Raw genomic sequence first — 24209 nt, 5'->3', positions numbered from 1 at the left:
TTCTGTGGGTCAGGGACAGGGAAAGAAAGGCACAAGACCTGTCAACATCCACAACATTAGCTTCCACAATGGATACGAGGGATGAATGCCACCAGAATTCTAAGGGGAGAGAACCTCCGACTGTGAAAGAGCATTCTATCCACAGTCAAGTTATCAGCCCAAAATGAAGTTACAATAATGACATTTTCAGGTAAGCAGAGTATCAAAGAATTTATCTCCCTCATGCCCTGTATTAACAATCTACTGCTGTATAACATCTTCCCTGCAAATTTGGTGGCTCATACCAATAATCCTGTATGGTCTCAGTCTCTGAGGCTCAGAATCCAGGAGGTGCTTAGCTGGGTGGTCCTCGCCTGGAGTTTCTCATGAGGCTACAGTCATGACAGTAGTCTGGGCTGCAGTCATCAGAAGGCTCGAGTGGGGCTGGAGGATCCACTTCTGAGCTCACTTGTGTGGTGCTGCCTTGGAGTTCCAGTCCTTTGCCTTAAAGACACAGGGCTGCTGATAACATGGCAGCTGGTTTCCCACAGAGCAAGGCATCAGAGAGAGAGAGAGAGAGAGAGAGAGAGACAGAGAGAGAGAGACAGAGCAAGAGAGAGCAAGAGAGTGATAGCACAACAGAGCAACCAAAATGGAGGCCACAGAGACTTCACTTGACCTCAACTCTAAGGTCGCACACCATCACTTTTGCTTTTTCCTATTTGTTACAAGTGAACCACTGAGAAGTCTAGCACACACAGGAGAAGGAGAATTAGGCTCTATTTCTTGAAGGGAGGATATTAAGGGATTTCTGGACATATTATAAAACCACCCCATCCTCCCAATAGAAGAGTTCAAAATTCCCTGCAAGGTGGCTCAGTGGTCATAGCACACCATGCCTTGGCTTCTTACTATTTGTCACAGTGGCAATTAACCAATTATGTGCATAATCTGCAGGGTACTATCAGTCTCTCTTTCTAAACCCAAGGTTTCAGGAAGGCAAGGACTATTATAAGCTATGTCCCTGGTGAAGAGCACATCATTTGGTATGGAACAGGGGCTGAAGAGATATTTATTGGATGACTAAACAAACGAGCAAATGACAAATGAAAGAGGAAAGAATATTGGGGGGAAAGAAATAGTATATAGAAAATGACTATAACAAAGAGGTCAAAACTGCAACAATTTTTATACAGTGCAATGCTAAGATCATGAAATACGTATTCACAGCAGCACGCCAACCAGCCTCCATTTGCTAGGACTGCAGCTCACATACTCTGAGTTATGAGGATGAAGCCCTGGGTGCAGCCTTAGGCAGCAGGAAACTCCTTAGACTGGCTCAGCAGGCCACTGATAAAACAGAAAACCTATTTTCCAATACATGAGACAGAAGAGCTGGGAAGTCACATCTCCTTTATTAAAGTGAGGCTTCCCTCATCGTCCTCTTGGTAGCGACAGGCTTCGAATCCACACACTCCCATCGACAGCACCCAGGCAAGCCAGCCAGTAGGTCTGCCCTGCCTTCTGCTGGTGAGGTCACTCTACATGCATGAGAAGGAGGGCTTTTTGCTGCCCTCCTATTCCCGAGACCACTACTACAGATTCTTGGAAATACACCCTCCCTGTGGAGCTGGGCTTCCAGGATCAACCACACAGCAGTCTGAGCTTGGCCCCTGCAGGCACAGCCAGGTGAGGAGAAGAGCAGGTGGCAAAGGAGAACAGAGGAGAAACGGAAGACAGGATCATGAGCGGAAAGCACGTTTCAACAGGCAGCTGAGAAAATGAGACCCAGGCCCTGGAGGGGACACACTGTGCCCACAGCAAACCACACACACAAATCCAGCAGCATCACCACCTAAAACTCAGTGCTGACTTAGCACTGACTACATGCTGATACTGTAAAGTGCTAAGTATGCAAGAAGACGTGACAACCCAGTCATGATTTTCCAAGATAACCTGTGGGCATAACACACAGACAAAACGATGACCGAGAATGTAATACAAGGTGGCAGGTGCCAAAGACGTGATGTGTACAGCATGTGTCAGAAAGGACCTGCCCCTAGGATAGGGCCATCCATGAACTTTCCTGAGGGAGTCAGAGTTTGAACTTCATGATTCCTGCAACAGTGCTGTAGCTTGAAAGGGCCTGTGTGTGAGCAGCGTGTATCTCACACATTGTTCCATGTTCAATGTGCCTAATACAAAACAAGAATTTACCTACAAGGGGTTTATCATCTTGCTGAGGATGTAAGACTCGTGCACAAATACCTGCCACCCAAAGCAGCTCAAGAGGCTATGCTAGTGTTAATAATAATAAATAATAGTAGCCATGTCGCTGAGGAATGCCATCCCATCTGGTTGGCATAGTGAAAAATCAACTACTACTGCTGGAGGCAATATGGAGCCTCTGCAGGGCTCAGTGTCCACATCTGTGAAATGGGGTTGTAGGAACACTGACTAAGGAATAAAATAACTTCTGGCAGGTAAAACGCACTTGAGTGTCTCTCCTTCCTCCTCCTTCCATCTTCCATCAAGATGATCAGGTAAGAAGAAGGTAGCATTAGATGAGGGCACCACATCTGGCCCTGCATCCTGTTTCTGAACACTGGACCTAATGCTCTTAAATCCTAAGACAAGAAGAATTACTATATAGTTAATTAATTTATTTTTTCAAGAAAACTTATTGAGCATGATTTATCCACCAAGCAATGGGCCAAGCATTGAGGATAAAATATGAAAACTCAATCTAGGGGAATAAGGGCACGTGACATGCCCTGCCTGGTCTAATACCCCACTAACTCACGGGACGCACACCATCGTGGCCCGGCTCTACAGAAGACGGAGCTGAAGCTTAGGGATATCAAGTGTCCAATCTAAGTTTGCAGGTGGCACAGCCAGAACCTGGACCCAGGTCCTTTATTCTGACGTGCTCATAACCACTTCCTAATGCTACCTCTGGAGGGCGCTTCGTACTGGGGTGCACCGACCCATGAGGCTGAGGCTGAAGGGGAAGCCTAGAAGAAGCAGTTTGCATCTAGCATCTGGCAGCCTAGGAGTATATTTTCTATCACCCAGGGAGGCCATGTCTTGCTCTTGGTTTCTCTCTCATGCACTCATGGGAGTGACGAGAAAAGGAGAAAGGACAGACGTGACCACAGACTTAGGGAGTGCAAATGTTGGAAGGAGAGGACTGGAATGGTGCTGAGCCTTCCCATTTGGGCATGGGGAGATGGGTGTATCACTAAGAGAAGTAGGGTTACTGGTGGGGAGGAGAGAAGGCAACTTAGGTTATGTGTGTTGAGTGTTGGGGGAGGGGGTCACTGGATACCTTCAGTAAAATCATTTTCTTTAAATGGCAGGGGACTAGAGGTTGTGGGTAAACTAAGGAAGGAGAGAGGCAGAGGCCGATGGCTCAAAAGGCAGCAGGGTGGGGCATTCGCAAATAGACAATTGAGAGGGAGAAAACAGAGTTCAAGGAAAGGGAAAATGTTCCACGTCAGTTCTGTTAGTGAGATGGACTGCTTAGAATTTAAAGGTAATGAAAAAGGTAGAAAAGTGAGGTACCATACTCATTAGTATATTTCTATCATGTCATTCAAATATACTTAAAACTAATGTGCCATGCAATGGAATATTTATTGGCAACAAAAAGGGATGAAGTACTGATACATGCTACAATACAGGCACGCCTTGATAACACTGGGCTAACTGGAAGAAGCCAGACACAAAAGCCCACAGAGGACATGATTTTATTTATATGAAATGTCCAGAAGAGGCAGATCTAGAGAGACAGAAAGTAGATTAGTGGCTGCCTAGGCCGTAAGAGGGAATGGGGTTGGGGGATGCTGGCTAAGGGGTGCAGGATTTGCTTTGGAGGCAATGAAATATTCTTTTTTCTTTTCTTTTTTTTTGAGACGGAGTCTCATTCTGTCATCCATGCTGGAGTGCAGGGGCACGATCTCGGCTCACTGCAACCTCTGCCTCCTGGGTTCAAGCAACTCTCCTGCCTCAGCCTCCTGAGTATTCGGGACTATGGGCATGTGCCATGACGCCTGGCTAACTTTTGTATTTTTTGTTTTAGTAGAGCCAGGGTTTCATCAGGTTGGCCAGGCTGGTCTTGAATTCCTGACCTCAAGTGATCTGCCCGCCTCGGCCTCCCAAATTTCTGGGATTACAGGCGTGAGCCACTGTACCCAGCCAGGTAATGAAATATTCTTAAATTGACTGTGGTGATGGCTACACAATTTTACATATATTAAAAGTCATAGAATTGTACATTGTAAATGGTTGAATTGTATGGTATGTGAATTAAATCAACAAAGCTGTTTAAAAATTTACTATGTATATTGTCTTCAGGATGGCATTTTAAAAAAGAAAAATTTACTATGTGTATCTATGAGTAACAAGTGATCTTTTGGGGTGATAAAAGCTCTATAATTGGATTATGGAAATATCTGCACAACTATAAATTTACTAAAAATCATAAAATCGTACATAAAAACTGGTAGATTTTATGGTATGTCAATTATGCCTCAATAAAGTTGTTTAAAACAATAAAAAGAATGTTTAAACTTTATGACAAAGATAAAACACTCTATAATAGGGTTGCAGTACATTTAGACTAAAACAACTCAAAAATATACCAAGTCACCTGTCAAACGAGAGTAACAGTTCTGTAGAATCGCTGTGAGGATGGCACGAGGTAAGATATCCCCTGGCCTACAGAAGGTTCGATGCAGTGCAGCTCTGATTAAGGGAACGAATCCCACCATCTCTGAATCTGGCTTGCCTGTGTGGTATCTCCAGGATACGGCAAAGTCTGGGTGGGATGTGCACCCAGACACGTTTCTTGGCAATGAAATATCCCACAGCCCAGGAAGGAGGTAAGGGCACATTGATTCCACTTTCTGTGGCCCAAGAGAAGTCCTGCAGGTCCTAGGGATGAACCTTGTCTTGAAAATCATATGGGTGGCCAGACATGGGGGTTCACACCTGTAATCCCAGCACTTTGGGAGGCTGAGGCAGGTGGATCACCTGAGGTCAGGAGTTTGAGACCAGCCTGACCAACGTGGTGAAACCCCATCTCTACTAAAAACACAAAAATTAGCTGGGCATGGTGGCAGGCGCCTGTAATCCCAGCTACTTGGGAGGCTGAGGCAGGAGAATCCCTTGAATCCAGCAGGCAGAGGTTGCAGTGAGCCGAGATTGTACCATTGCACTCCAGCCTGGACCACAAGAGTGAAACTCCATCTCAAAAAAAAAGAAAAAAGAAAAAAGAAAAGAAAAGAAAATCACACCGGTTAATTTGAGTGGGGAAGGGAAGGGAGGGAATGCAATACTAAGGGAGGAATGTGTATGGGGCGTGGTGGGGAATAGGGGCTGGAAAAGCCATATGTAGTTGCTGGGCACTAGAGAGCCACTCACTGTAAACCAGCAGGTCTTTGTAGGTGCCCTCGAGGAAGCCAGAAGACAAAAAGAGGCTGTCCCTATGTCAGCTGGCTGTATTTGCAGAGCCCAGGGAATGTGTCAGAAGTATGGAAAGTCCCCGTCACAGACAACTGGGAGCCACCCTCAGGCTGGAAATGTCCATGGAGCCCCTCTAACTGCTGGGGACAAGCTGGCTAACCTGTCCTATTGGACCTTCAAGGGCAAGCATGCAGCCTTGTGATTCTTGGCCCTGTTAAAGCCACCACCCTTTCTATCAAACAAAAACAGAATGTCCTGCTTTCTTGTTTGTAGAATACAAAGACGGGATTTGGTTTCCCAAATAGAAGGTTAAATCTCAATCCTCAGTGCACTGCTTTAAACCCCATGGATGTGCACCTCTGAGGCATCTGGGCTCCCCTCGCTTCCTGCCCTTGCTGTGAGACTCCATTGCAGTCCCATCCCTCTGGTGCTGCCAGGAGATGCTTACCGACTGCTGGGCCCGTGGTGCTGCCATAGGGCCACACACTTCATCCAGCCTGCAGCCAGCCAGGGGCTTGGTAAATGACCCCAAAGGCAGACTCTGTCGGCTGTGTCCCTGTCTCTACATAAACAACTCACAAACACAAACCTTTCCCAGAATCTGTACCACCTGCTTTAGGCATGAGATGCCATACTCAGGAGGTACAAAGGAGTTGCCCAAACAGGTTACTCTGGGGAAAGTGGGGGAAGGCTGTGTGGACCATTGAGCTCTATGTAGTTATAGTGTGCCTCTTCCCTCATGGTGTGAAGGACTTAAAGCCCCCAAAGAGAGGCTCCTTCCAGGGTTCTCCTCTCAACCACTTGAAAATAGTCCCACTGAGAGATGACTCCGCTCCAGCCAGGTTCTCAGCTCCTGGAAGGCAGATCACATTTGCTTTCTCTGACTTGCATCTCACATGTGGCACAGAGAAGACCCCCTTGATCCGTATTCGGCAGAATAAAGGACTAATCTCCCTTCATCCCCTACGCCTAACTCTCCCTCGATGGCCTTGAAGGGAAGCAGGTACATCCAAGTGAGGGTAGAATTCAGGTATCCTTGCTTTCAGGTCAGATGCTTTCCTACTAGCCCTCATCAGTCATATTCCATTCTTACCAACTTTCCACACAAGACAAACTCTTACACATGAATACCTTATAGAAGATTAAATCTCAATCCTCAGTGCACTGCTTTAAACCCCATGGATGTGCACTTCTGAGGCATCTGGGCTCCCCTCACTCAGATTTGTAAAGTGGGCACATTAGGGTAAACTAAATAATCTCCTGGCTAGCTGGGCGCAGTGGCTCAAGCCGGTAATCCCAGCACTTTGGGAGGCCGAGACGGGCGGATCACGAGGTCAGGAGATCGAGACCATCTTGGCTAACACGGTGAAACCCCGTCTCTACTAAAAATACAAAAAACTAGCCGGGCAAGGTGGCAGGCGCCTGTAATCCCAGCTACTCGGGAGGCTGAGGCAGGAGAATGGCATAAACTTGGGAGGCGGAGCTTGCAGTGAGCTGAGATCCGGCCACTGCACTGCAGCCTGGGCGACAGAGCCAGACTCTGTCTCAAAAAAAAAAAAAAAAAAAAAAAAAAAAATCTCCCGGCTGCACGTGGTGACTCACGCCTGTAATCCTAGCACTCTGGGAGGCTGAGGCGGGCAGATCACGAGGTCAGGGGATCAAGACCATCCTGGCTAACATGGTGAAACCCGTCTCTACTAAAAATACAAAAATTAGCCAGGTGTGGTGGCAGGCACCTATTTAATCCCACTAGGGAGGCTGAGGCAGAAGAATCACTTGAACCGGGGAGGCGGAGGTTGCAGTGAGCCAAGATCACACCACTGCACTCCAGCCTGGCAACAAAGCAACACTCCGTCTCACAAATAATAATAATAATAATCATCATCATCATCATTATCATCATCACCCAAGTCCCCTTCATCACTGAACATGACTATTCTATGACACATGGATGAAAAATTGTAAGGATGAATAAATACCAAGTCTGTTCTTATACCTCCCTCCTGTGTGTGTAAATATTTTGGTACTATTTAAAGAGGCACGTGGGTTGGTGGGGGTGGGGGCTCTGGATCTCTACCTTCTTCTTTTGGTGTTAGCATCCTGCTTTTCCTTGAGAAACCCCCAACCTCCATCCTATGTAGTCCTGATGGAATTGTTGAACAAGCCTCCAGCCTCCCACCTCCAGGCAGAAGGAACAGTAACTCAAGCTTGCCTACTCTCAACAACTGCCCCTGCCTGGAAGGCATCCCAGGGCTCTCGGGAGGCTAAGCGTCAGGGAGATTGATGGGTGAACCTGGGTGGCAGGAGTCACTACTTGTTCATTCAGCAGACTCTGCACTTAGCATGTGGAACTGGCCACCTACAGTGCCCAATCTTCTGTGGCCAGATGTGCTGTCAAGGCAGATTTATACTCAGCAGTGCGGGAGGCCTGGTGGCGCTCCTTCCCACCCTGGATCACTGAGACACAGCCTCAAGTTTCTGCTTCCTTCCGTCCATGGGCTTGGATTTGTATATTATCTAATCAATTCTCATCAGGAATGTCAGACCAGCTGTGAGGTCCTCCTGAGTGCAAACAGTGACAGCCAGGAGATGTGGCTCAGAGTCAATTTTTTCTTTTTCTTTTTCATTTTTTTTTGAGATGGAGTCTTGCTCTGTTACCCAGGCTGGAGTGTACTGGGGCGATCCTGGCTCACGGCAACCTCCGCCTCCCGGGTTCAAGCGATTATCCTGCCTCAGTCTCCTGAGTACCTGGGACTATTTTTTTTTTTTTTTTTTTTTTTTTTTTTTGAGACGGAGTCTCGCTCTGTCACCCAGGCTGGAGTGCAGTGGCCGGATCTCAGCTCACTGCAAGCTCCGCCTCCCAGGTTTACGCCATTCTCCTGCCTCAGCCTCCCGAGTAGCTGGGACTACAGGCGCCTGCCACCTCGCCCAGCTAGTTTTTTGTATTTTCTAGTAGACACGGGGTTTCACCGTGTTAGCTAGGATGGTCTCGATCTCCTGACCTCGTGATCCGCCCGTCTCGGCCTCCCAAAGTGCTGGGATTACAGGCTTGGGCCACCGTGCCCGGACTTTTTTTTTTTGTATTGTAGTAGAGATGGGATTTTGCCAGGTTGACCAGGCTGGTCTCAAACTCCTGACCTCAAGCGATCCTCCTGCCTTGGCCTCCTAAAATTACTGGGATTACAGGTGTGAGCCACCGCACCTGGTCGCTTAGAGTTAATTTGCAACCAACCTGCCTTTAAAGCTGGGAAACGAAGAGAGACCTGTTCCAGTTCTAATTAGAGATCCTTTTGGACTAGTGAAGGCAGAAGGGTGTTTACAGGATCTCGTTATCTTCTTTCTTGGCTTATCCTGGCCGCCCCCTCAGCCCCTACTTTTCCTAGCCAATCTTCAACTGCTTCCTAAGGAAGGGTACAAGTCTGAAAACATCTTTAGTCTATGAGTCATCATTGAGTGAATGTGAGTATAGAAAATTCTAGGTTTAATACTATTTTTCCTCAGAACTTTGAAAGCTTGAAATTTGGGAACTTAAAAGCCTTGTTGTATTGCTGGGGAGACGTTTGAAGCACTTCTGCCAAACTACTTCCCCCCTTCTGGAAGCTCTAAGGATGGTGTTCGAAAATTTCATGCTGATACATCTTGGCAACAGTACTTCTTTAATATAGCAGGCTGGCACTCAGGGGGCCATTCCAGTCTTGAAAATTCAGGTACTTCAGTTTGGGAAAGTTTTCATTGTTACCACTTTTGCACTTTTTTATGAGACCGAGTCCCTCTCTGTCGCCCAGACTGGAGTGGAGTGGCATGATCTCGGCTCACAGCAACCTCCACCTCCCAGGTTCAAGTGATTCTCCTGGCTCAGCCTCCTGAGTAGCTGTGATTACAGGCACCCAACACCATGCCAGGCTAATTTCTGTATTTTTAGTAGAGACGAGGTTGTGCCATGTTGGCCAGGCTGGTCTCGAACTCCTGACCTCAGGTGATCCGCCCACCTTGGCCTCCCAAAGTGCTGGGATTACAGGGGTGAGTCACTGTGCCCAGTCTCACTTTTGCGCTTTTTAAGCTCCATTTTCTCTTTCTTTCTGGAATGCCAACCAGTCAGCAGTAGATCCTACTGGATTCATATTCTCAGTTCCTTACCTTCTTTTCTTACATTTTGCATCTACATGTCTTTTATTCTATTTTTAAGAGATTTCCTCAACTTCATCTTTTCATCCTACTGTTTTATTCTAGCTATCTTGTTTTTGATTTCCAAGAGCTCCTTCTTAATCTGATTGTGCCTTTTCATTATTGATAGCATCCTCTTCTTCTCCCTCTGAGGATATTCATCATTTTCATTGTTGCTTTTGTTTTATGTTTCCTTGTGATCTCTGCATTGTTTCTGTTATCTCCAAATTAGTTTTTTGGTCTTTATCTTTCATAACGAAGGCATGCCTCAAAAGTCAAAGGAATTAGAGCTATCCAGTTGTGGCATAATACAAAACATATTTTGTCTTTGTGTCTGGCGGCACAGAGCTTCCCAAACTCCTGGAATTAACTAAGGAATAGGAGTATCTCTGTTTATTCACAATGAGCCCCTTTTGTTTACACCTGAGTTTATGCTAATAAGGTGCCTTAAGGGGGCCCCCTAGATAGTCTCAGGGTGGGCTGGTCACCAGAAAGACTAAGTGATTAGAAGGCTAGAACTATCGACCCCACCCACTGACCTCGTGGAGGGGACTGGAAGGAGACTGGATATTAAGCCGTCTAAAAACTCAACAAGAAGACCTGATGAGTTTCCAGGTTGGTGAACACACAGAGGTGCTTGGAAGGGCAGTGTGCCTGAAGAGAAAATGGAAGTTCTGTGCCTCTTTCCCTATAACGGCCCAATGCATCTCTTCCATCTGGCTGTTCCTGAGTTGTATCCTTTTATGATAAACTGGTAATTTTGCAAGTAGATGGTTTTCCTGAGTTCTGTGAGCCATTCCAACAAATAACTGAACCCGACGAGGGTCGTGGGAACCCCTGATGTACAGCCAGATGGTCAGAAGCCTAGTTGACAACCTAGACTGGTGTTTAGCATGTGAAGTAGGGGATCTGAGCCCTTAACCTGTGGGATCTGACATGATTTCCAGGTGGACACTGTCAGAATTGAGTTAAATTGTAGGGCACCAAATTGGTGCTCTCAGAAAACTGGAGAATTGGTTGTTGTAGGAAAAAAAAATACCCACATCTTTGCTGGCCATAAGTTCTGTGTGTGAGTGGAGGGAAAACAGGAGTTTCTCCTACTCACTGGTCATATTTAATTGCAAAGTATTAAGAAATGGACCAGAAGTTCATATGCATAGAAGGGGCCTGTTGGGTGGTGAACTACCATCTAGGGGGACTGGGCCTCAAGTCATCTTTTTGGTAGGTGGACCTCCAAATATCAATGTTTTGAAAATGCCTTTGCAAAGAATATGACAGCAAGAGAAGCTTGACATGGCAGACTCCATCTTGGCTTCTAGCCCCACAGGTGGGCTGCCCTCACTCATTCTTGGGTGTACGCAAGGAATTTAGTTTGTAGTTTAACTTTAAAGCAAGGATGATAATAGTCCCTCCCTAAAACTGATCCCCTTCCTGTTCAGGGACTGAAACTGGCTCCGTAAGACTAAGTGGAGGCCACAAGATTAGGATTATGGGAGGGGCCTGAATTCTGCTAAAATGTCTTTTTTTTTTTTTTTCCTTTTTGTGGAGAACGGGGTCTCACTATATTACCCAGGCAGGTCTCGAACTCCTGGGCTCAAGCTATCCTCCCGCCTCTGCCTCCCTGAGAGCTGGGATTACAGGCGTGAGCCACCGCGCCCGGCTATTCTGCTAAAATGTAGGTATAGCCAAATGACAGCCAGCGAATGTCCACTAGCTTGTTTTTCTATAATCCCTTACTGCTCAGGAGTCGTGTGGCCAGAGGTCACAAGATTTGTGATTTCTGCAATTGCTCCTATAGATAACACTATACATCACTATTGTAGAACCTAAGATTGGTCTTTTGAGATGTTTTTCAGACTTTTTGCATTCTGGCAACTGACGGACCCCTCTGGACCTATGATTCACAAGTCATCCCGTCTGTGGCTCCCACCCAGAGTCGGATGCAGCACATGAGGACTCTTTTCCATACCTCTATGATTTCATCCCCAACCAATCAGCAGCACGCATTCCCAAGCCCCCTGCCCACCAAAGTATCCATAAAAACCCTAGCCTTTGAGTTCTCAGGGAGGCTGATTTGAGTAATCAACTGTCCTCTCTTTCCACTTGGCTGGTCTTGTGTTAATTAAACTCTTTCTCTACAGAAACAACATTATCTCAGTGGACTGGGTTTATCTGTGCAGTGGGTGAGAAGAACCTGTTGGGTGATTACAGTTTGGAGATTATTTCTCTAAGATCCTACAGCAAAGTCCAGCAATCTTTTCCTCTCTTCCCTGGAGGATATACTCTTAGTTTCACTATTTCCAATTTCAGCTTAGATCATCTTCTTTCTTTCTGCCCACTCAGGCCCACCTTCTTCTGGGATTCACTTTCTCCAGATACCTCTCTTGGTTCATTTATCTGGATAACAAACTTTTCTCCTGCCATGGTACAGCAGCGGCAATTGCTACTTGGGAGGCTGAGGCAGGAGAATCGCTTGAACCCAGGAGGCAGAGGTTGCAATGAGCCAAGATTGTGCCACTGCACTACAGCCTGGGTGAAAGAGTGAGACTCTGTCTCAAAAGCAAACAAACAAAGAAAATGAAGAAAACACTAGTAATAATAATACTTGAATACCTTAAGAAAATACCTTTCTCCAATTCTCAAATAGTACTGGTTAACCTATTAAAGCTAAACACATGCCTATCCTATGACCCAGCAATTCTACCCCTAGGTACATATATAAGAAAAATGAGTGTGTGTCCATCAAAACACAAATACAAAACACTCATTGTGGTTTTCCTCCTAATAGCCCAAACTGGAAACACCCAAGCATCCATTCACAGAAGAATGGACAAATAGTAGCATATAAATACAACAGAATACTACATAGTAAAAAACATGTAATCAACTATTGCAATGCACACAGATGAATGTCACAGATGTCACATTATGCAAAAGAAGCTGGCTACAGAACAGAATGTGCAGTACGATTTCATTTAAATGACATTCCAGAGCAGGTAGAACCTATCTATGGTAAAAAGAATTAGAATACTAATTATCTCTTAGAGGAAATTACTGCTTAGGAAGAGCTATCAGGAAGGCTTCTGAGTTGCTAGCGTGTTTTGTATCATGATCTCAATAGTGGTTATATGGGTATATACATATGTAAAATTTTTTTTTTTTTTTTAAAGATGGAGTCTCACTCTGTTGCCCAGGCTGGAGTGCAGTGGCATGATCTTGGCTCGCTCCAATCTCTACCTCACAGTTTCAAGTGATTCTCCTGCCTCAGCCTCCTGAGTAGCTGGGATTACAGGTGCACACCACTACATCCAGCTAATTTTTGTGTTTTTAGTAGAGACAGAGTTTCACCATGTTGGCCACGGCTTGGTTTGAAACCAGCCAGGTCTTGACCTCAGGTGATCTGCCTGCCTTGGCCTCCCAAAGTGCTGGGATTACAGGCATGAGCCGCCATGCCTGGCCAGTAAAAATTCTTTAAGTTATATATTTAAGATTTGTGTTACTGTATATATGTTAAAACTTGATTTGAATAAAAGCAAAAAAAGGAAAAAAAACCCACAAAACATTGTTTAGACAGCTATAACAAAATACCTGAGCAGCTTATAAACAACAATTGTTTGTTTCTCACAGTTCTTGAGGCTGGGAAATCCAAAATCATGGCACCAGCAGATTCACTGTCTGGGAGGGTCCATTTTCTGAGCGGCAGACTGCCGACTTCTTGCTGTACCCTCACATGGTAGAAAGGGTCAGGCAATTATATGGGGCCTTTCTTTTAAGGGCACTAATCCAGTCTCTAGGGCCCCACCATTATGACCTAATTACCTCCTGATAGTCCCACCTCCTAACCATCACATTGGAAACTGGGTATTTTGGGAGCACAAACATTCAGGCCATGGTATCACTGATTATAATTTTAAAGTTTTGTGGAAAAATATTTTTCTGGGGTAAAAATACTACCTAATCAGAAATCCACCTGGATCTCAGAAGGCATCTTTGCCTGTCAGCGATGCAGTAACTGAGACACTATACCTAAAATGCATAGCTTAGTCCTCCTTTCTCTCCCGGTTCTGCTATGAGTGGTGTGATCTTTGAGGAGTCACACCTTCTGTGAGCTTCAATTTCCTCTTACAACAAAGAGGTGAACTGTATTATCTTTCAGGTTCATCCAAATTCTAAAATTCTTTGTCCACTTGGGAAACGTTTGTTGGTTTTGTTTTTTATTTAACAAAAATATTCTCTTTCCTCCCTTTCAACCAGACACATGATTTCTTTGCTCTTAATCCTCCCACTACTGACCAGATGGTAAGAGGACCACATCACCTGTCTTTTATACTCAACTAGCTCACTGCAATGAATATAACAGATGCTATTAGATGAGAATGTAACTTTGCCATAAAAAGAGTGAATCTAAAGCAAAGCCTTATATTTATAAAGTGATGAAATTGCATCCACAATAAAAATTCTATCAGCAAAGCTGTGTAACAATACAAGGCTTTGGAGAGAGTTATTTCTACCAACCAACTTAGTAAATCACTAAATAAACTGTCTTTTTGTCTTCCCCCAAAAAACTTGGCCTTAGTATAAACGATATTATATTTCCTTTGGCCAGAAAAATAAGAAAAAATAAAATACTATTATGTTTGGAGAGAAAGCTGCTCCCCAATGTCATGTTAGTGTAACCAGAGATCCTTTCAGAGGGAAGACAAGCATCTGGGCAGCCAACCTGATGGGCTGGCAAACTTTGTCCTTTAGTAGATTTTCTCCCAGGGTCAGGTTTAAGAATCATCACTGCTGTATCCTAGACATTTTGGTTTCTATGTGAAATCAGAGCAACAATAAAAATTAAGGTACATTTGAATTATTTAAAATCTAGAGTCTAGGGTTGGACACAATGTATAGCAAAGATGTCTAAGCAATTTAATTGCATCATTCAGATTGCAAAAGAAATGGTTAGCCACACAAGAAGATAATATGCCTTTAAGCAACTTAAAAGTAATTCTTGGCCGGGCGCGGGGGCTCAAGCCTGTAATCCCAGCACTTTGGGAGGCCGAGATGGGCGGATCATGAGGTCAGGAGATCGAGACCATCCTGGCTAACATGGTGAAACCCCGTCTCTACTAAAAAATACAAAAAACTAGCCAGGCGAGGTGGCGGGTGCCTGTAGTCCCAGCTACTCGGGAGGCTGAGGCAGGAGAATGGCAGGAACCCGGGAGGCGGAGCTTGCAGTGAGCTGAGATCCGGCCACTGCACTCCAGCCTGGGCGACAGAGCGAGACTCCGTCCCAAAAAAAAAAAAAAAAAGTAATTCTTGATGAGCAAGGCAGAATGGAATAGCAACGCAGCCTCATATCACAGTCAAAACATCTGCTTCTGGTCCCATCTCTGCTATTACCCAGCCTTGGACAAGACATTCAGTTTCTTGATTTAAAAAGTGCACATATTACGGTAAACTGAATAATTTCCAAAGTCATTTTTTTTTTTTTTTTTTTTTTTTTGAGACAGAGTCTCGCTTAGTCGCCCAGGCTGGAGTGCAGTGGCGCGATCTCGGCTCACTGCAAGCTCCGCCTTCCGGGTTCACGCCATTCTCCTGCCTCAGCCTCCCGAGTAGCTGGGACTACAGGCGCCCGCCGCCTCGCCCAGCTAATTTTTTGCATTTTTAGTAGAGACGGGGTTTCACAGTGTTAGCCAGGATGGTCTCGATCTCCTGACCTTGTGATCCGCCCGCCTCGGCCTCCCAAAGTGCTGGGATTACAGGCGTGAGCCACCGCGCCCGGCCTCCAAAGTCATCTTTTTACGGTGAACTTTAACATTCTATGATACATGGATGAAAACTACAATGACAAATAAATAGCAAATTTGTTCTTGTAAGTCCCTCTTGTGTGTAAATATCTCGACGTTATTTAAGAAGGCATTGTGCTTGGGGAGACTTAGTTTTCATACGCTCAGCATCCTTACTGCTTCTTTTAGTGATAGCATCCCACTTTTCTTTGAGAAATTCCCTACCTCCATCCTATGCAGCCCAATGGGACTTTGAACAAGCTCCTCCCCAACCCCTACTGTTGGCCTCTACAACCTGACCTGGATTCTCCCAATCCGATTTTCTCTTCCAAAATTGAAAGCTGAGCTGAATGACACAGGGGCAGAAAATGGTTGTTCCTGAGTCATTCTGACATGAGCTCTTTGAAAAGACTGCCCATAGCTCCCATCTATTATTATTATTATTATGTTTATTTATTTTAATTTTTTTGAGACAGAGTCTTGCACTGTCACCCAGGCTGGAGTGCAGTGCCACGATCTCAGCTCACTGCAAGCTCCGCCTCCTGGGTTCACACCATTCTCCTGCCTCAGCCTCCCAAGCAGCTGGGACTACAGGTGCCCGCCACCATGCCCGGCTAATTTTCTTTTTTTCTTTTTTTTTTTGTATTTTTAGTAGAGATGGGCTTTCACTGTGTTAGCCAGGATGGTCTCAATCTCCTGACCTCGTGATCCGCCTGCCTCAGCCTCCCAAAGTGCTGGGATTATAGGCTTGAGCCACTGCGCCCGGCCAGCTCCCATCTATTATTGCAGGTTTTGGGATGCCTTGCTGTTGGTCTTTCAAAGACTAGCTTTTCCTTAGATTCTTTGAGTTACTCCTTATACTTTTGAAAAATTTCTTCATATGCTTTAGCTGGCCAGAGATGACATCTGTTGCTCACAACCAACGAACCCTAATGGATGGAGAATTCTTTTCTGGTCCCCATTGTCAGACTTTAATTTGTATTTTTAAGTAATAAAACCGAATTTGTTTAAAGTGCTCTAAAAGTTTCGATATTTTTGTCTAATTAAGACATCCATTTTCTCTAATTAGAATAAGCAGAGCTACTGCACATTCTAAAGCATAATATTAATGTCCTGCTACCTTAGACTGTACTTGATTAACCTGGTAAAACAGCATGGTTCTTTATAAAGCTGAGCCTGAACTAAGGGCAAATGCATTCATGGCTCAGACCCTGGAACTAGTTCTCTCCTCCTCTGTAATCATGGATGTCATCAGAATGCTGTGGAACCCTTGGCAGCATCCAATCTACCAAGTGTTCTCCGGAGAGAAAAGCAGAAGTTGATCACTCTGCCTCTCAGCCAAAAGCCCATCATAGCACTGCCAGGGGCACTTCTGCCAGGAAAGCAATGAGCTTTTTAGCAGGTGGTCAAAAAGTATGCCAGGAGCTAAGACTTCAAATGTTACCCTCAAAAGAGTAAAATGCCTTTGGTTAAGGCAGGATGGGGCAGAGGGAAGCTGCAAAGAAGGACCTACATATCCCACTAGTGAGGGCTAAAGTCTACCTCCAAAAGAGTGCTTTTGTGAAGCAACATTTAAAACGTGACACTGACAGTGCTACTTATGGATGGGTTAGGAGGCCATGAGAGCAACTTCTTGAGAGAGCTGAGCAAGACATATAATGGGGCTTATCTGGTCTCAGAACTGTTGCTGAGAAAAATTGCTGACATTACCCTCTCGTTCTACATTCTAGAACAACACGGCATGTCTAATACAGTAGCCACATGTGGCTTTTTACGCTTAAATTAGTTAAACAAGATTACACACTAGTTCCTCAGTCATAGCAGCCATCTTTCTTTTTTTTTTTTTTTTTGAGACGGAGTCTCGCTCTGTCGCCCAGGCTGGAGTGCAGTGGCCGGATCTCAGCTCACTGCAAGCTCCGCCTCCCGGGTTTACGCCATTCTCCTGCCTCAGCCTCCCAAGTAGCTGGGACTACAGGCGCCCGCCACCTCGCCCGGCTGGTTTTTTTGTATTTTTTAGTAGAGACGGGGTTTCACCGTGTTAGCCAGGATGGTCTCGATCTCCTGACCTCGTGATCCGCCCGTCTTGGCCTCCCAAAGTGCTGGGATTACAGGTTTGAGCCACCGCGCCCGGCCTATCAGCCATCTTTCAAGTGCTCAAAAGCCCCAGGGATTCATGGCTACCATACTGGACCAGGCAGATATTGAGTATTTCCATCACTGCAGAAAGTTCTACAGGACAGTGTGGCTCTATTGAGAAGTACTTGACCCTCTTGCAGAACTGGATAAGGAGTAGTTCCTCCCAAATGGTGCCCCCCGCCCTCAATGGTCCCATGGAAGGCAGAGAGACAAGAAGGACGACCACACCAAGAATGGCCCGGGAGAGTTGTCAGAGCTCACCCTGAGGATGGAGGAGTTTCTCTATACTCAGGCCAAATGAGGGCCACTGCAAGAGACATGCTTGCAGAGTTTGGCATGCTCCTCTGGAGAACTGGTCTCTGAACACATCATGGAATAGTCCCAAGGTGAGAAGGTGCCTGAGAGAACTCCAGTGGCCATCAGAGAAGAGGGGGCTGCCCTGGAAGCAGCCTGCATTTCCAGAGGCAAAGAGCCAAGGTGACATTTTGGAAGGTGACTAGATACAAACAAGCTATAAAGGTTCACCCCTGAGAGATCAGCCTGCAAGGACAAACTGATTCTAATAGAATCTGTGCAGAGAGGATCAGCTGGGGCTGGGGGGATCCCAAGAGGTCATCCACAGTGTACCCTGCCCATCCCTGTGTATATTTCCATGAAGAGGCTCTAAAGAGCCCTCACAATTAGGACCCCAGGAGAACAACGGTCCACACTTGAGAATCTGCTACTTCAAGGACACCAACACTGTAACCTTTAGGGAAGGCCTTTTGTCACTCACCACCCAAACATATTCCTTCACTTCTTTCTTCCTTCAATCCTAAGGAATTGGCAGGCAAGCAGGGTAGGGGGTAAAAAAAACAAGGGAGGGGCAACCACCCACATCTTGCCCACTGCAGGCTGCCAAGGCTAAAGCAGCCCAGGAGCTATTGGCAGAAGGAAAGAATGCTCTACTCAAGGAGATGCTGAAGTTCTATTAAGACTGGTCCATTGGGATTGCATATGACAGTGAATCTGCTCATCAATACCTAAAACTTACAGGAAAATGTAGCTATCTGTCCATGGAATCACCCAGGGGCAGGGAAGGGAGAGCCAACAAAACAGGTTAGGAAGACACTGATGTGAGAAAATCAAGCTGTTATGATTTCACCCTGCAGACTTGGAAAGCTCCAGAAAGAAGGCACGACAGGCCCAGGCGCAGTGGCTCATGCCTGTAATCTCAGCACTTTGGGAGGCCGAGGTGGGTAGATCACGAGGTCAGGGGTTCGAGACCAGCTTGTCCAACATGGAGAAACCCCATCTCTACTAAAAATACAAAATTAGCCGGGCGTGGTGGCACATGCCTGTAATCCCAGCTACTCGGGAGGCTGAGGCAGGAGAATTGCTTGAACCTGGGAGGAGGAGATTACAGTGAGCCGAGATCGTGCCACTGCACTCCAGCCTGGGTGACAGAGCAAGACTGTCTCAAAATAAATAAATAAAAAAGAATGCATGAGAAAAGTGCCACCCAGGTAGGGCAATGGGGCGCAAAAACACATGAAGGGGCAATGACAAAAGCACATGAACAATGAAGTGGGTGTCCTGCGGCTTTTGAGATGTAGATGATGAACCATAGGAATGTCATGCAGCAGGGACAACGAGCGACAGTTTACACAGAGGAAATGGAGGCTCAGAGAAAATGTAACTTGCCTAAAAACACTAGTGGGTGGCCCAGCCAGGACTCAAGCCCACCATACTCCACTTCTGAAGGAAGTAGTTTTGAACGGGGGTCCCCTCCCAAGAGGTCGTTTGGGCATCACTGGTTCTGATACACTGTAATCGACCACCCACTGTGTGGGGCAGAGGCTGCTGTCAACTTCCCATATCCATTCTGTCCCTTTCCTTAATAAAACAGCACTGCACTAGAAATTTCTAGAAGACAAAGCAACGGTTTGAAGTTATCCTCCTTGGTACTACTCTCTGAAGGAAGAATTGATGGCTGCAGCTCCAAGGGCAATCTTGAACTATAAGGTAACCTTAAAGATCAAAGTGATCTGGAAAACTGAAAAAGACTTATGTCCGGCTAGGCGCGGTGGCTCACGCCCGTAATCCCAGCACTTTGGGAGGCTGAGGTGGGTTGATCACCTGAGGTCAGGAGTTCGAGACCAGCCTGGCCGACGTGGTGAAAATCCATCTCTACTAAAAATACAAAAGTTAGCCGGTCATAGTAGCAGGCGCCTGTAATCCCAGCTACTCGGGAGGCTGAGACAGGAGAGTCACTTGAACCCAGGAGGTGGAGGTTGCAATGAGCCAAGATCGTGCCACTGCACTCCAGCCTGGGCAACAAGAGCAAAACTCTGTCTCAAAAAAAAAAAAAAGATTTACGTCCTAGGGCCAGGTGTGGTGGCTCACACCTATAATCCCAGCACTTTGGAGGCCAAGGCAGGCAGATCACTTGAGGTCAGGAGTTTGAGACCAGTCTGGCCAACGTGGCGAAACCCTGCCTCTACTGAAAATACAAAAATTAGCCAGATGTGGTGGCGGGCACCTGTAGTCGCAGCTACTTGGGAGGCTGAGGCAGGAGAATCGCTTGAAACTGGGAGGTGGAGGTTGCAGTGAGCCGAGATTGGGCCACTGCCCTCCAGCCTGAGCAACAGAGTAAAACTGTGTCTCAAAAAAAGACTGATGTCCCTAAAAGTGTTTTGTTGTTGTTGTACCTGTGCTGGAATGCCTGTCTCTAGCTTTCCTTTAAATGAGAAAAGATACCATTGTTTTAGATGTTCTGTACATGCAGCCAATCCCTTATCCTAACTCAGAAGCCAGAATCCATTATGGAGAGTTGAACTTGGTCTTCAAAGTCCTATGTGCTTCATTCTAAATCATCTATCCTTATTTCTGTAGGCTGAGGAAAGTTCCTGAAGGTAGTTGCCCAGTTGTAGAGTGTCCTTTCAGCTCCATGACTATATTCTTCAGACGGGACTTGAACTCAGGAATCCCTACATGTTGGGGAGAACAGGATGCTGTCACAGCAATCAACTTCCAGACACAGCTTTGATCATTGGTGAATCAGAGAGTTTTGCTGTTGTTGTTTTTCTAATTTCTTTGCTGTTTCTTTTGCTCTTTCTTCCCACTCCCATTCCCCTGCCAGGGAAAAAAAAAATTAGCCAGGCAAGAGTACATCCAATTCCCTTTCTTAATTAGAAGCAAAACATTTGGAAAGCTGTGGCACAACTGCTTGACGAACATTTGCAAGTTATCTCCAAGCACAAAGCCAACATATTAAGGAAAGCAACAGGGGTCACAGAACACGTTCCAGGCTAACAGAGAAGGTGATCCAGATTTGCAGAGGTGTCTGTCAACCACGGCTGGAGGCTCCTAATCCCCTCACTCAGAGCTGGCCATGCATAGAGAAAGGCTCATGTGAAACAAAATAAACCCAAACTCTCCCAGGTGTCCACAGCCCACCTATGAAATCTATCATCCCAAACTAACACTGCAGAGCACCTAATGGCTTTTAAGGAAGCATTCAAATAAATAATCATTTCCTGGTATTGGAGATTGGATTTCATACACCACAGCCCAGACCCAAGCTTAATGGGAGACAGATGAAGAACAGAGTTCTTTTTCCAAAAGTAAAATTGACTTCTAATCCACTAATACATATGCAAATAGTTTCTTCCAGACTCTGTGATCTGGGAAAGAAAGTAGCCAGCTTGATCATAATTATTTTCTGACTTCCAGAGTGCTTGATATTAGATGTAGTAATGGTTGGCTATGGCAAATCCTAGGGACTCTTTCCCTAGAAAGTGTTAAATAAGAACAGGTTGTGTCTGAGTCCATTTGTGTTGATATAAAGGAATATCCAAGGCTGAGTAACTTATAAAGAAAATATATTTATTTGGCCAATGGTTCTGAAGCCTGTACAAGAAGCATGGTGTCAACATGTGCTTCTGATAAGGGCCTCGGGAAGCTTCCACTCATGATGGAAGGCAAAGGGGAACTGGCATGTGCAGAGGTCAATGGCAAGAGAGGAAGCATGAGGAAGGAAGGAAGGAAGGAAGGAAGGAAGGAAGGAAGGAAGGAAGGAAGGAAGGAAGGAAGGAAGGAAGGAAGGAAGGAAGGAGGGAGGGAGGGAGGGAGGGAGGGAGGGAGGGAGGGAGGGAGGGAGGGAAAGGAGGAGGAGGAGGAGGAAGAGGAGGAGGTGGTGGTAGTGTAAGGTCTTTTCAACAACTAATTCTTGCTGGAACTAAGAGTGAGAACTTGCTCCCAGGAGAATGGCACCAAGGCATTCATGAGGGATCCGTCCTCATGACCCAAACACCTCCCACCAGGCCCTAGCTCCAACAGTGAAATTTGGGAATCAAACTTCAATGAGATTTGGCAAGGCCAAACAACCCACATCCAAACCATAGCAGGTACACCCATGGGAAGCGCTCAATGGATGATGGCTATAACAACATTACTAGCTCCCAAGACAAACCAAGTATTTCATCTTTACACAGTTCTAATTGTAAAAAATGTATTCCTTAGACTGTGTTAGCATCTGTTTCCCTGTACCTTCCACTCCTGAGTCCTATTTCCAGCCTGGCAGTAAACATAGGATAAACCCAAAGTCTTGTCCCCATGGTGCTCTGTATTATTCCATTCTCATGCAGCTAATAAAGACATATCCAAGACTGGCTAATTTATTTTAAAAAGAGGTTTAATTGACACACAGTTTCACGCAGCGGGGGAGGTCTCAGGAAACTTACAATCACAGCAGAAGGTAAAGCAAACATGTCCTTCTTCATATGGTGGCAGGAGGGAGACATGCCGAGCAAATAGGGAAAAGTCCCATATAAAACTATCAGATCTCATGAGAACTCACATACTATTATGAGAACAGCAGAATGAAGGTAATTGCCCCCATGATTCAACTGTCTCCCACCGAGTCCCTCCCATGACACGTGAGGATTATGGGAACTACAGTTCAAGATGAGATTTGGGTGGTAACACAGCCGAACTATATCAGTGGTCCTTCCAAGACATAAAGCAGTTTATATCACCTGTGTCTTCTTTTGTCCAGCCTGAAAGGTTTAATCACCTTGACCTAAAAGGTCAAGCCACTGCTCCCATGGCTTAATTTCCAGTCCAGTCTGCCGAGATTCTTGTCTGAAAGCCCCAGGGTGTGGCAGTCTCTTCTATCTTGTAGCCCCTGGGATACCTGGGAGATATCTGAAGAGTGCACTCCTCCAGGTGTGGACAAGCACCTGCAGATGAAGTAGCTTGTTCCAAAAGGAATGGCTTCACAAGGATGGCTTAGACTTGCAAGCTACCTCGCACCTTGCAGAGGAGGTAGGAGGTAAACAGTGACTATTTCTTGAATCAATATATGACTGAAAGATTAAGCCTATTGATTTAAAACCCACACTCTTTTTCCCACGTCTGAATATACTTTTATCATTTCTTTGGGGGACCTCATTTCTGGACTCTACTTAGGTCCCTATTTCTACTCATTTCATCTTGTTTGAGCTAACAGGAATTCTAGTCTGTTGAGATCCTTTGATTTAGTGACTCAATCATTCCAGAAATGACCTGTCCCTCCCAGGCTCATATCAACTACAGATTGTCATCTGACCAGTATACTCCTCTGAACAACGAATTAGATTATATTTGGCTTATAATCACATTACAAGTTTTTTTTTAATGTCAGTAGTAGAATGATCCATCCTTTTTATCTGTAAAGTGTGAATAGAAAGCTACTACATTCTACATGACTTTATGACATTTACAAAGAGTTATCTTCACCTTGAGAAGAAACTGGATAAAAATAAATGTCTGCCCTATTATAAGGTGTTTTTTTTTTTTTTAAAGCAGGTAAAATATCCTCTGCCTAGTCTTCTCTGGATGGAGAGTGTCATAAATTGTATTGTCTCTCCTCCAAATTAATATGTGGATGTCCCATCTCATACTAACTCAGAATGTGAGCTTATTTGGAAATTGGGTGGTTTGCAGATACAATTAGCTCAGTTAGAATGAGATCATAATGGAGTAGGGTGGGCCCCTAATCCAATATTAAAAGTATCCTTATAAAAACGGGAAATTTGAACACAGACTCAGACATACATAAAGAGACGACGACGTCAAGAGACAGAGGGAGAAGAAGCCATCTGCAAACCAAGGAGACAGTCCTGGAACAGATCCTTCCCTCAGAGCCCTCAGAAGGAACCAGCCCTGTGGCCACCTTGATTTGAGACTCCTGGCCTCCAGAACTGTGTGAGAATCAACTTCTGTTCTTTGGGCCACCCAGTTTGTGGCCATTTGTTCCAAAAGTCCTAAGAAATATGAAAGGAAATGGGGCAGATGGCCAATCCCACCTCTCTGCTCAGCAGGGAACCATGCAGACTCCTTCTCTATTTCAGGCAGGAACACTCGCTAAGAGCGAGTGAAGGTGAGCCACTCTCTGCAAAGTCCCTCTTGGATTTTGAGCATCTAGAAGCCCAAAGAACAGCCTATGACAATAACAACCATATGAACAATTCAACAGTACATGAATGCATTTTAGGCTTTTCCAATGGCCTCTTGGTAGATCCCAACCCATCTTGGGAAGTAGGTGGCACCGAAGTTATTATTTCTGTTTTGCAGAGGAAAAATTATACTCAAATCAGAAACTGGCGCAAGGAAATGAAGCTAGACAGTGGTCAGCTCCAAAGGAGAGCCCAGAGACAATGACTTCCT

General features: G+C 45.5%; 1 protein-coding gene, 1 long non-coding RNA gene and 1 other non-coding gene across 8 annotated transcripts in view; 1 reads left to right on the top strand and 2 right to left on the bottom strand.

Annotated features, from left to right (window-relative positions):
• The window catches only part of SLC39A11 (solute carrier family 39 member 11), a 567426-nt gene that overhangs the window by 147106 nt on the left and 396111 nt on the right, over positions 1–24209 (bottom strand). The window lies entirely within an intron of this gene.
• The window catches only part of LOC126939925 (uncharacterized), a 598378-nt gene that overhangs the window by 279832 nt on the left and 294337 nt on the right, over positions 1–24209 (top strand). The gene's annotated exons all lie outside the window — the stretch shown is intronic.
• Positions 23176–23312, bottom strand: LOC126940044 (small Cajal body-specific RNA 24). The gene has a single exon (XR_007720569.1). It is a non-coding gene; the product is annotated as a small Cajal body-specific RNA 24 (non-coding RNA).

The sequence above is a fragment of the Macaca thibetana genome, chromosome 16 (genome assembly GCF_024542745.1).
Source record: "Macaca thibetana thibetana isolate TM-01 chromosome 16, ASM2454274v1, whole genome shotgun sequence".
NCBI lineage: Eukaryota > Metazoa > Chordata > Mammalia > Primates > Cercopithecidae > Macaca > Macaca thibetana.
Note: the sequence above shows the minus strand (reverse complement) of the source record. Positions and strands in the feature narration are given on the sequence as shown.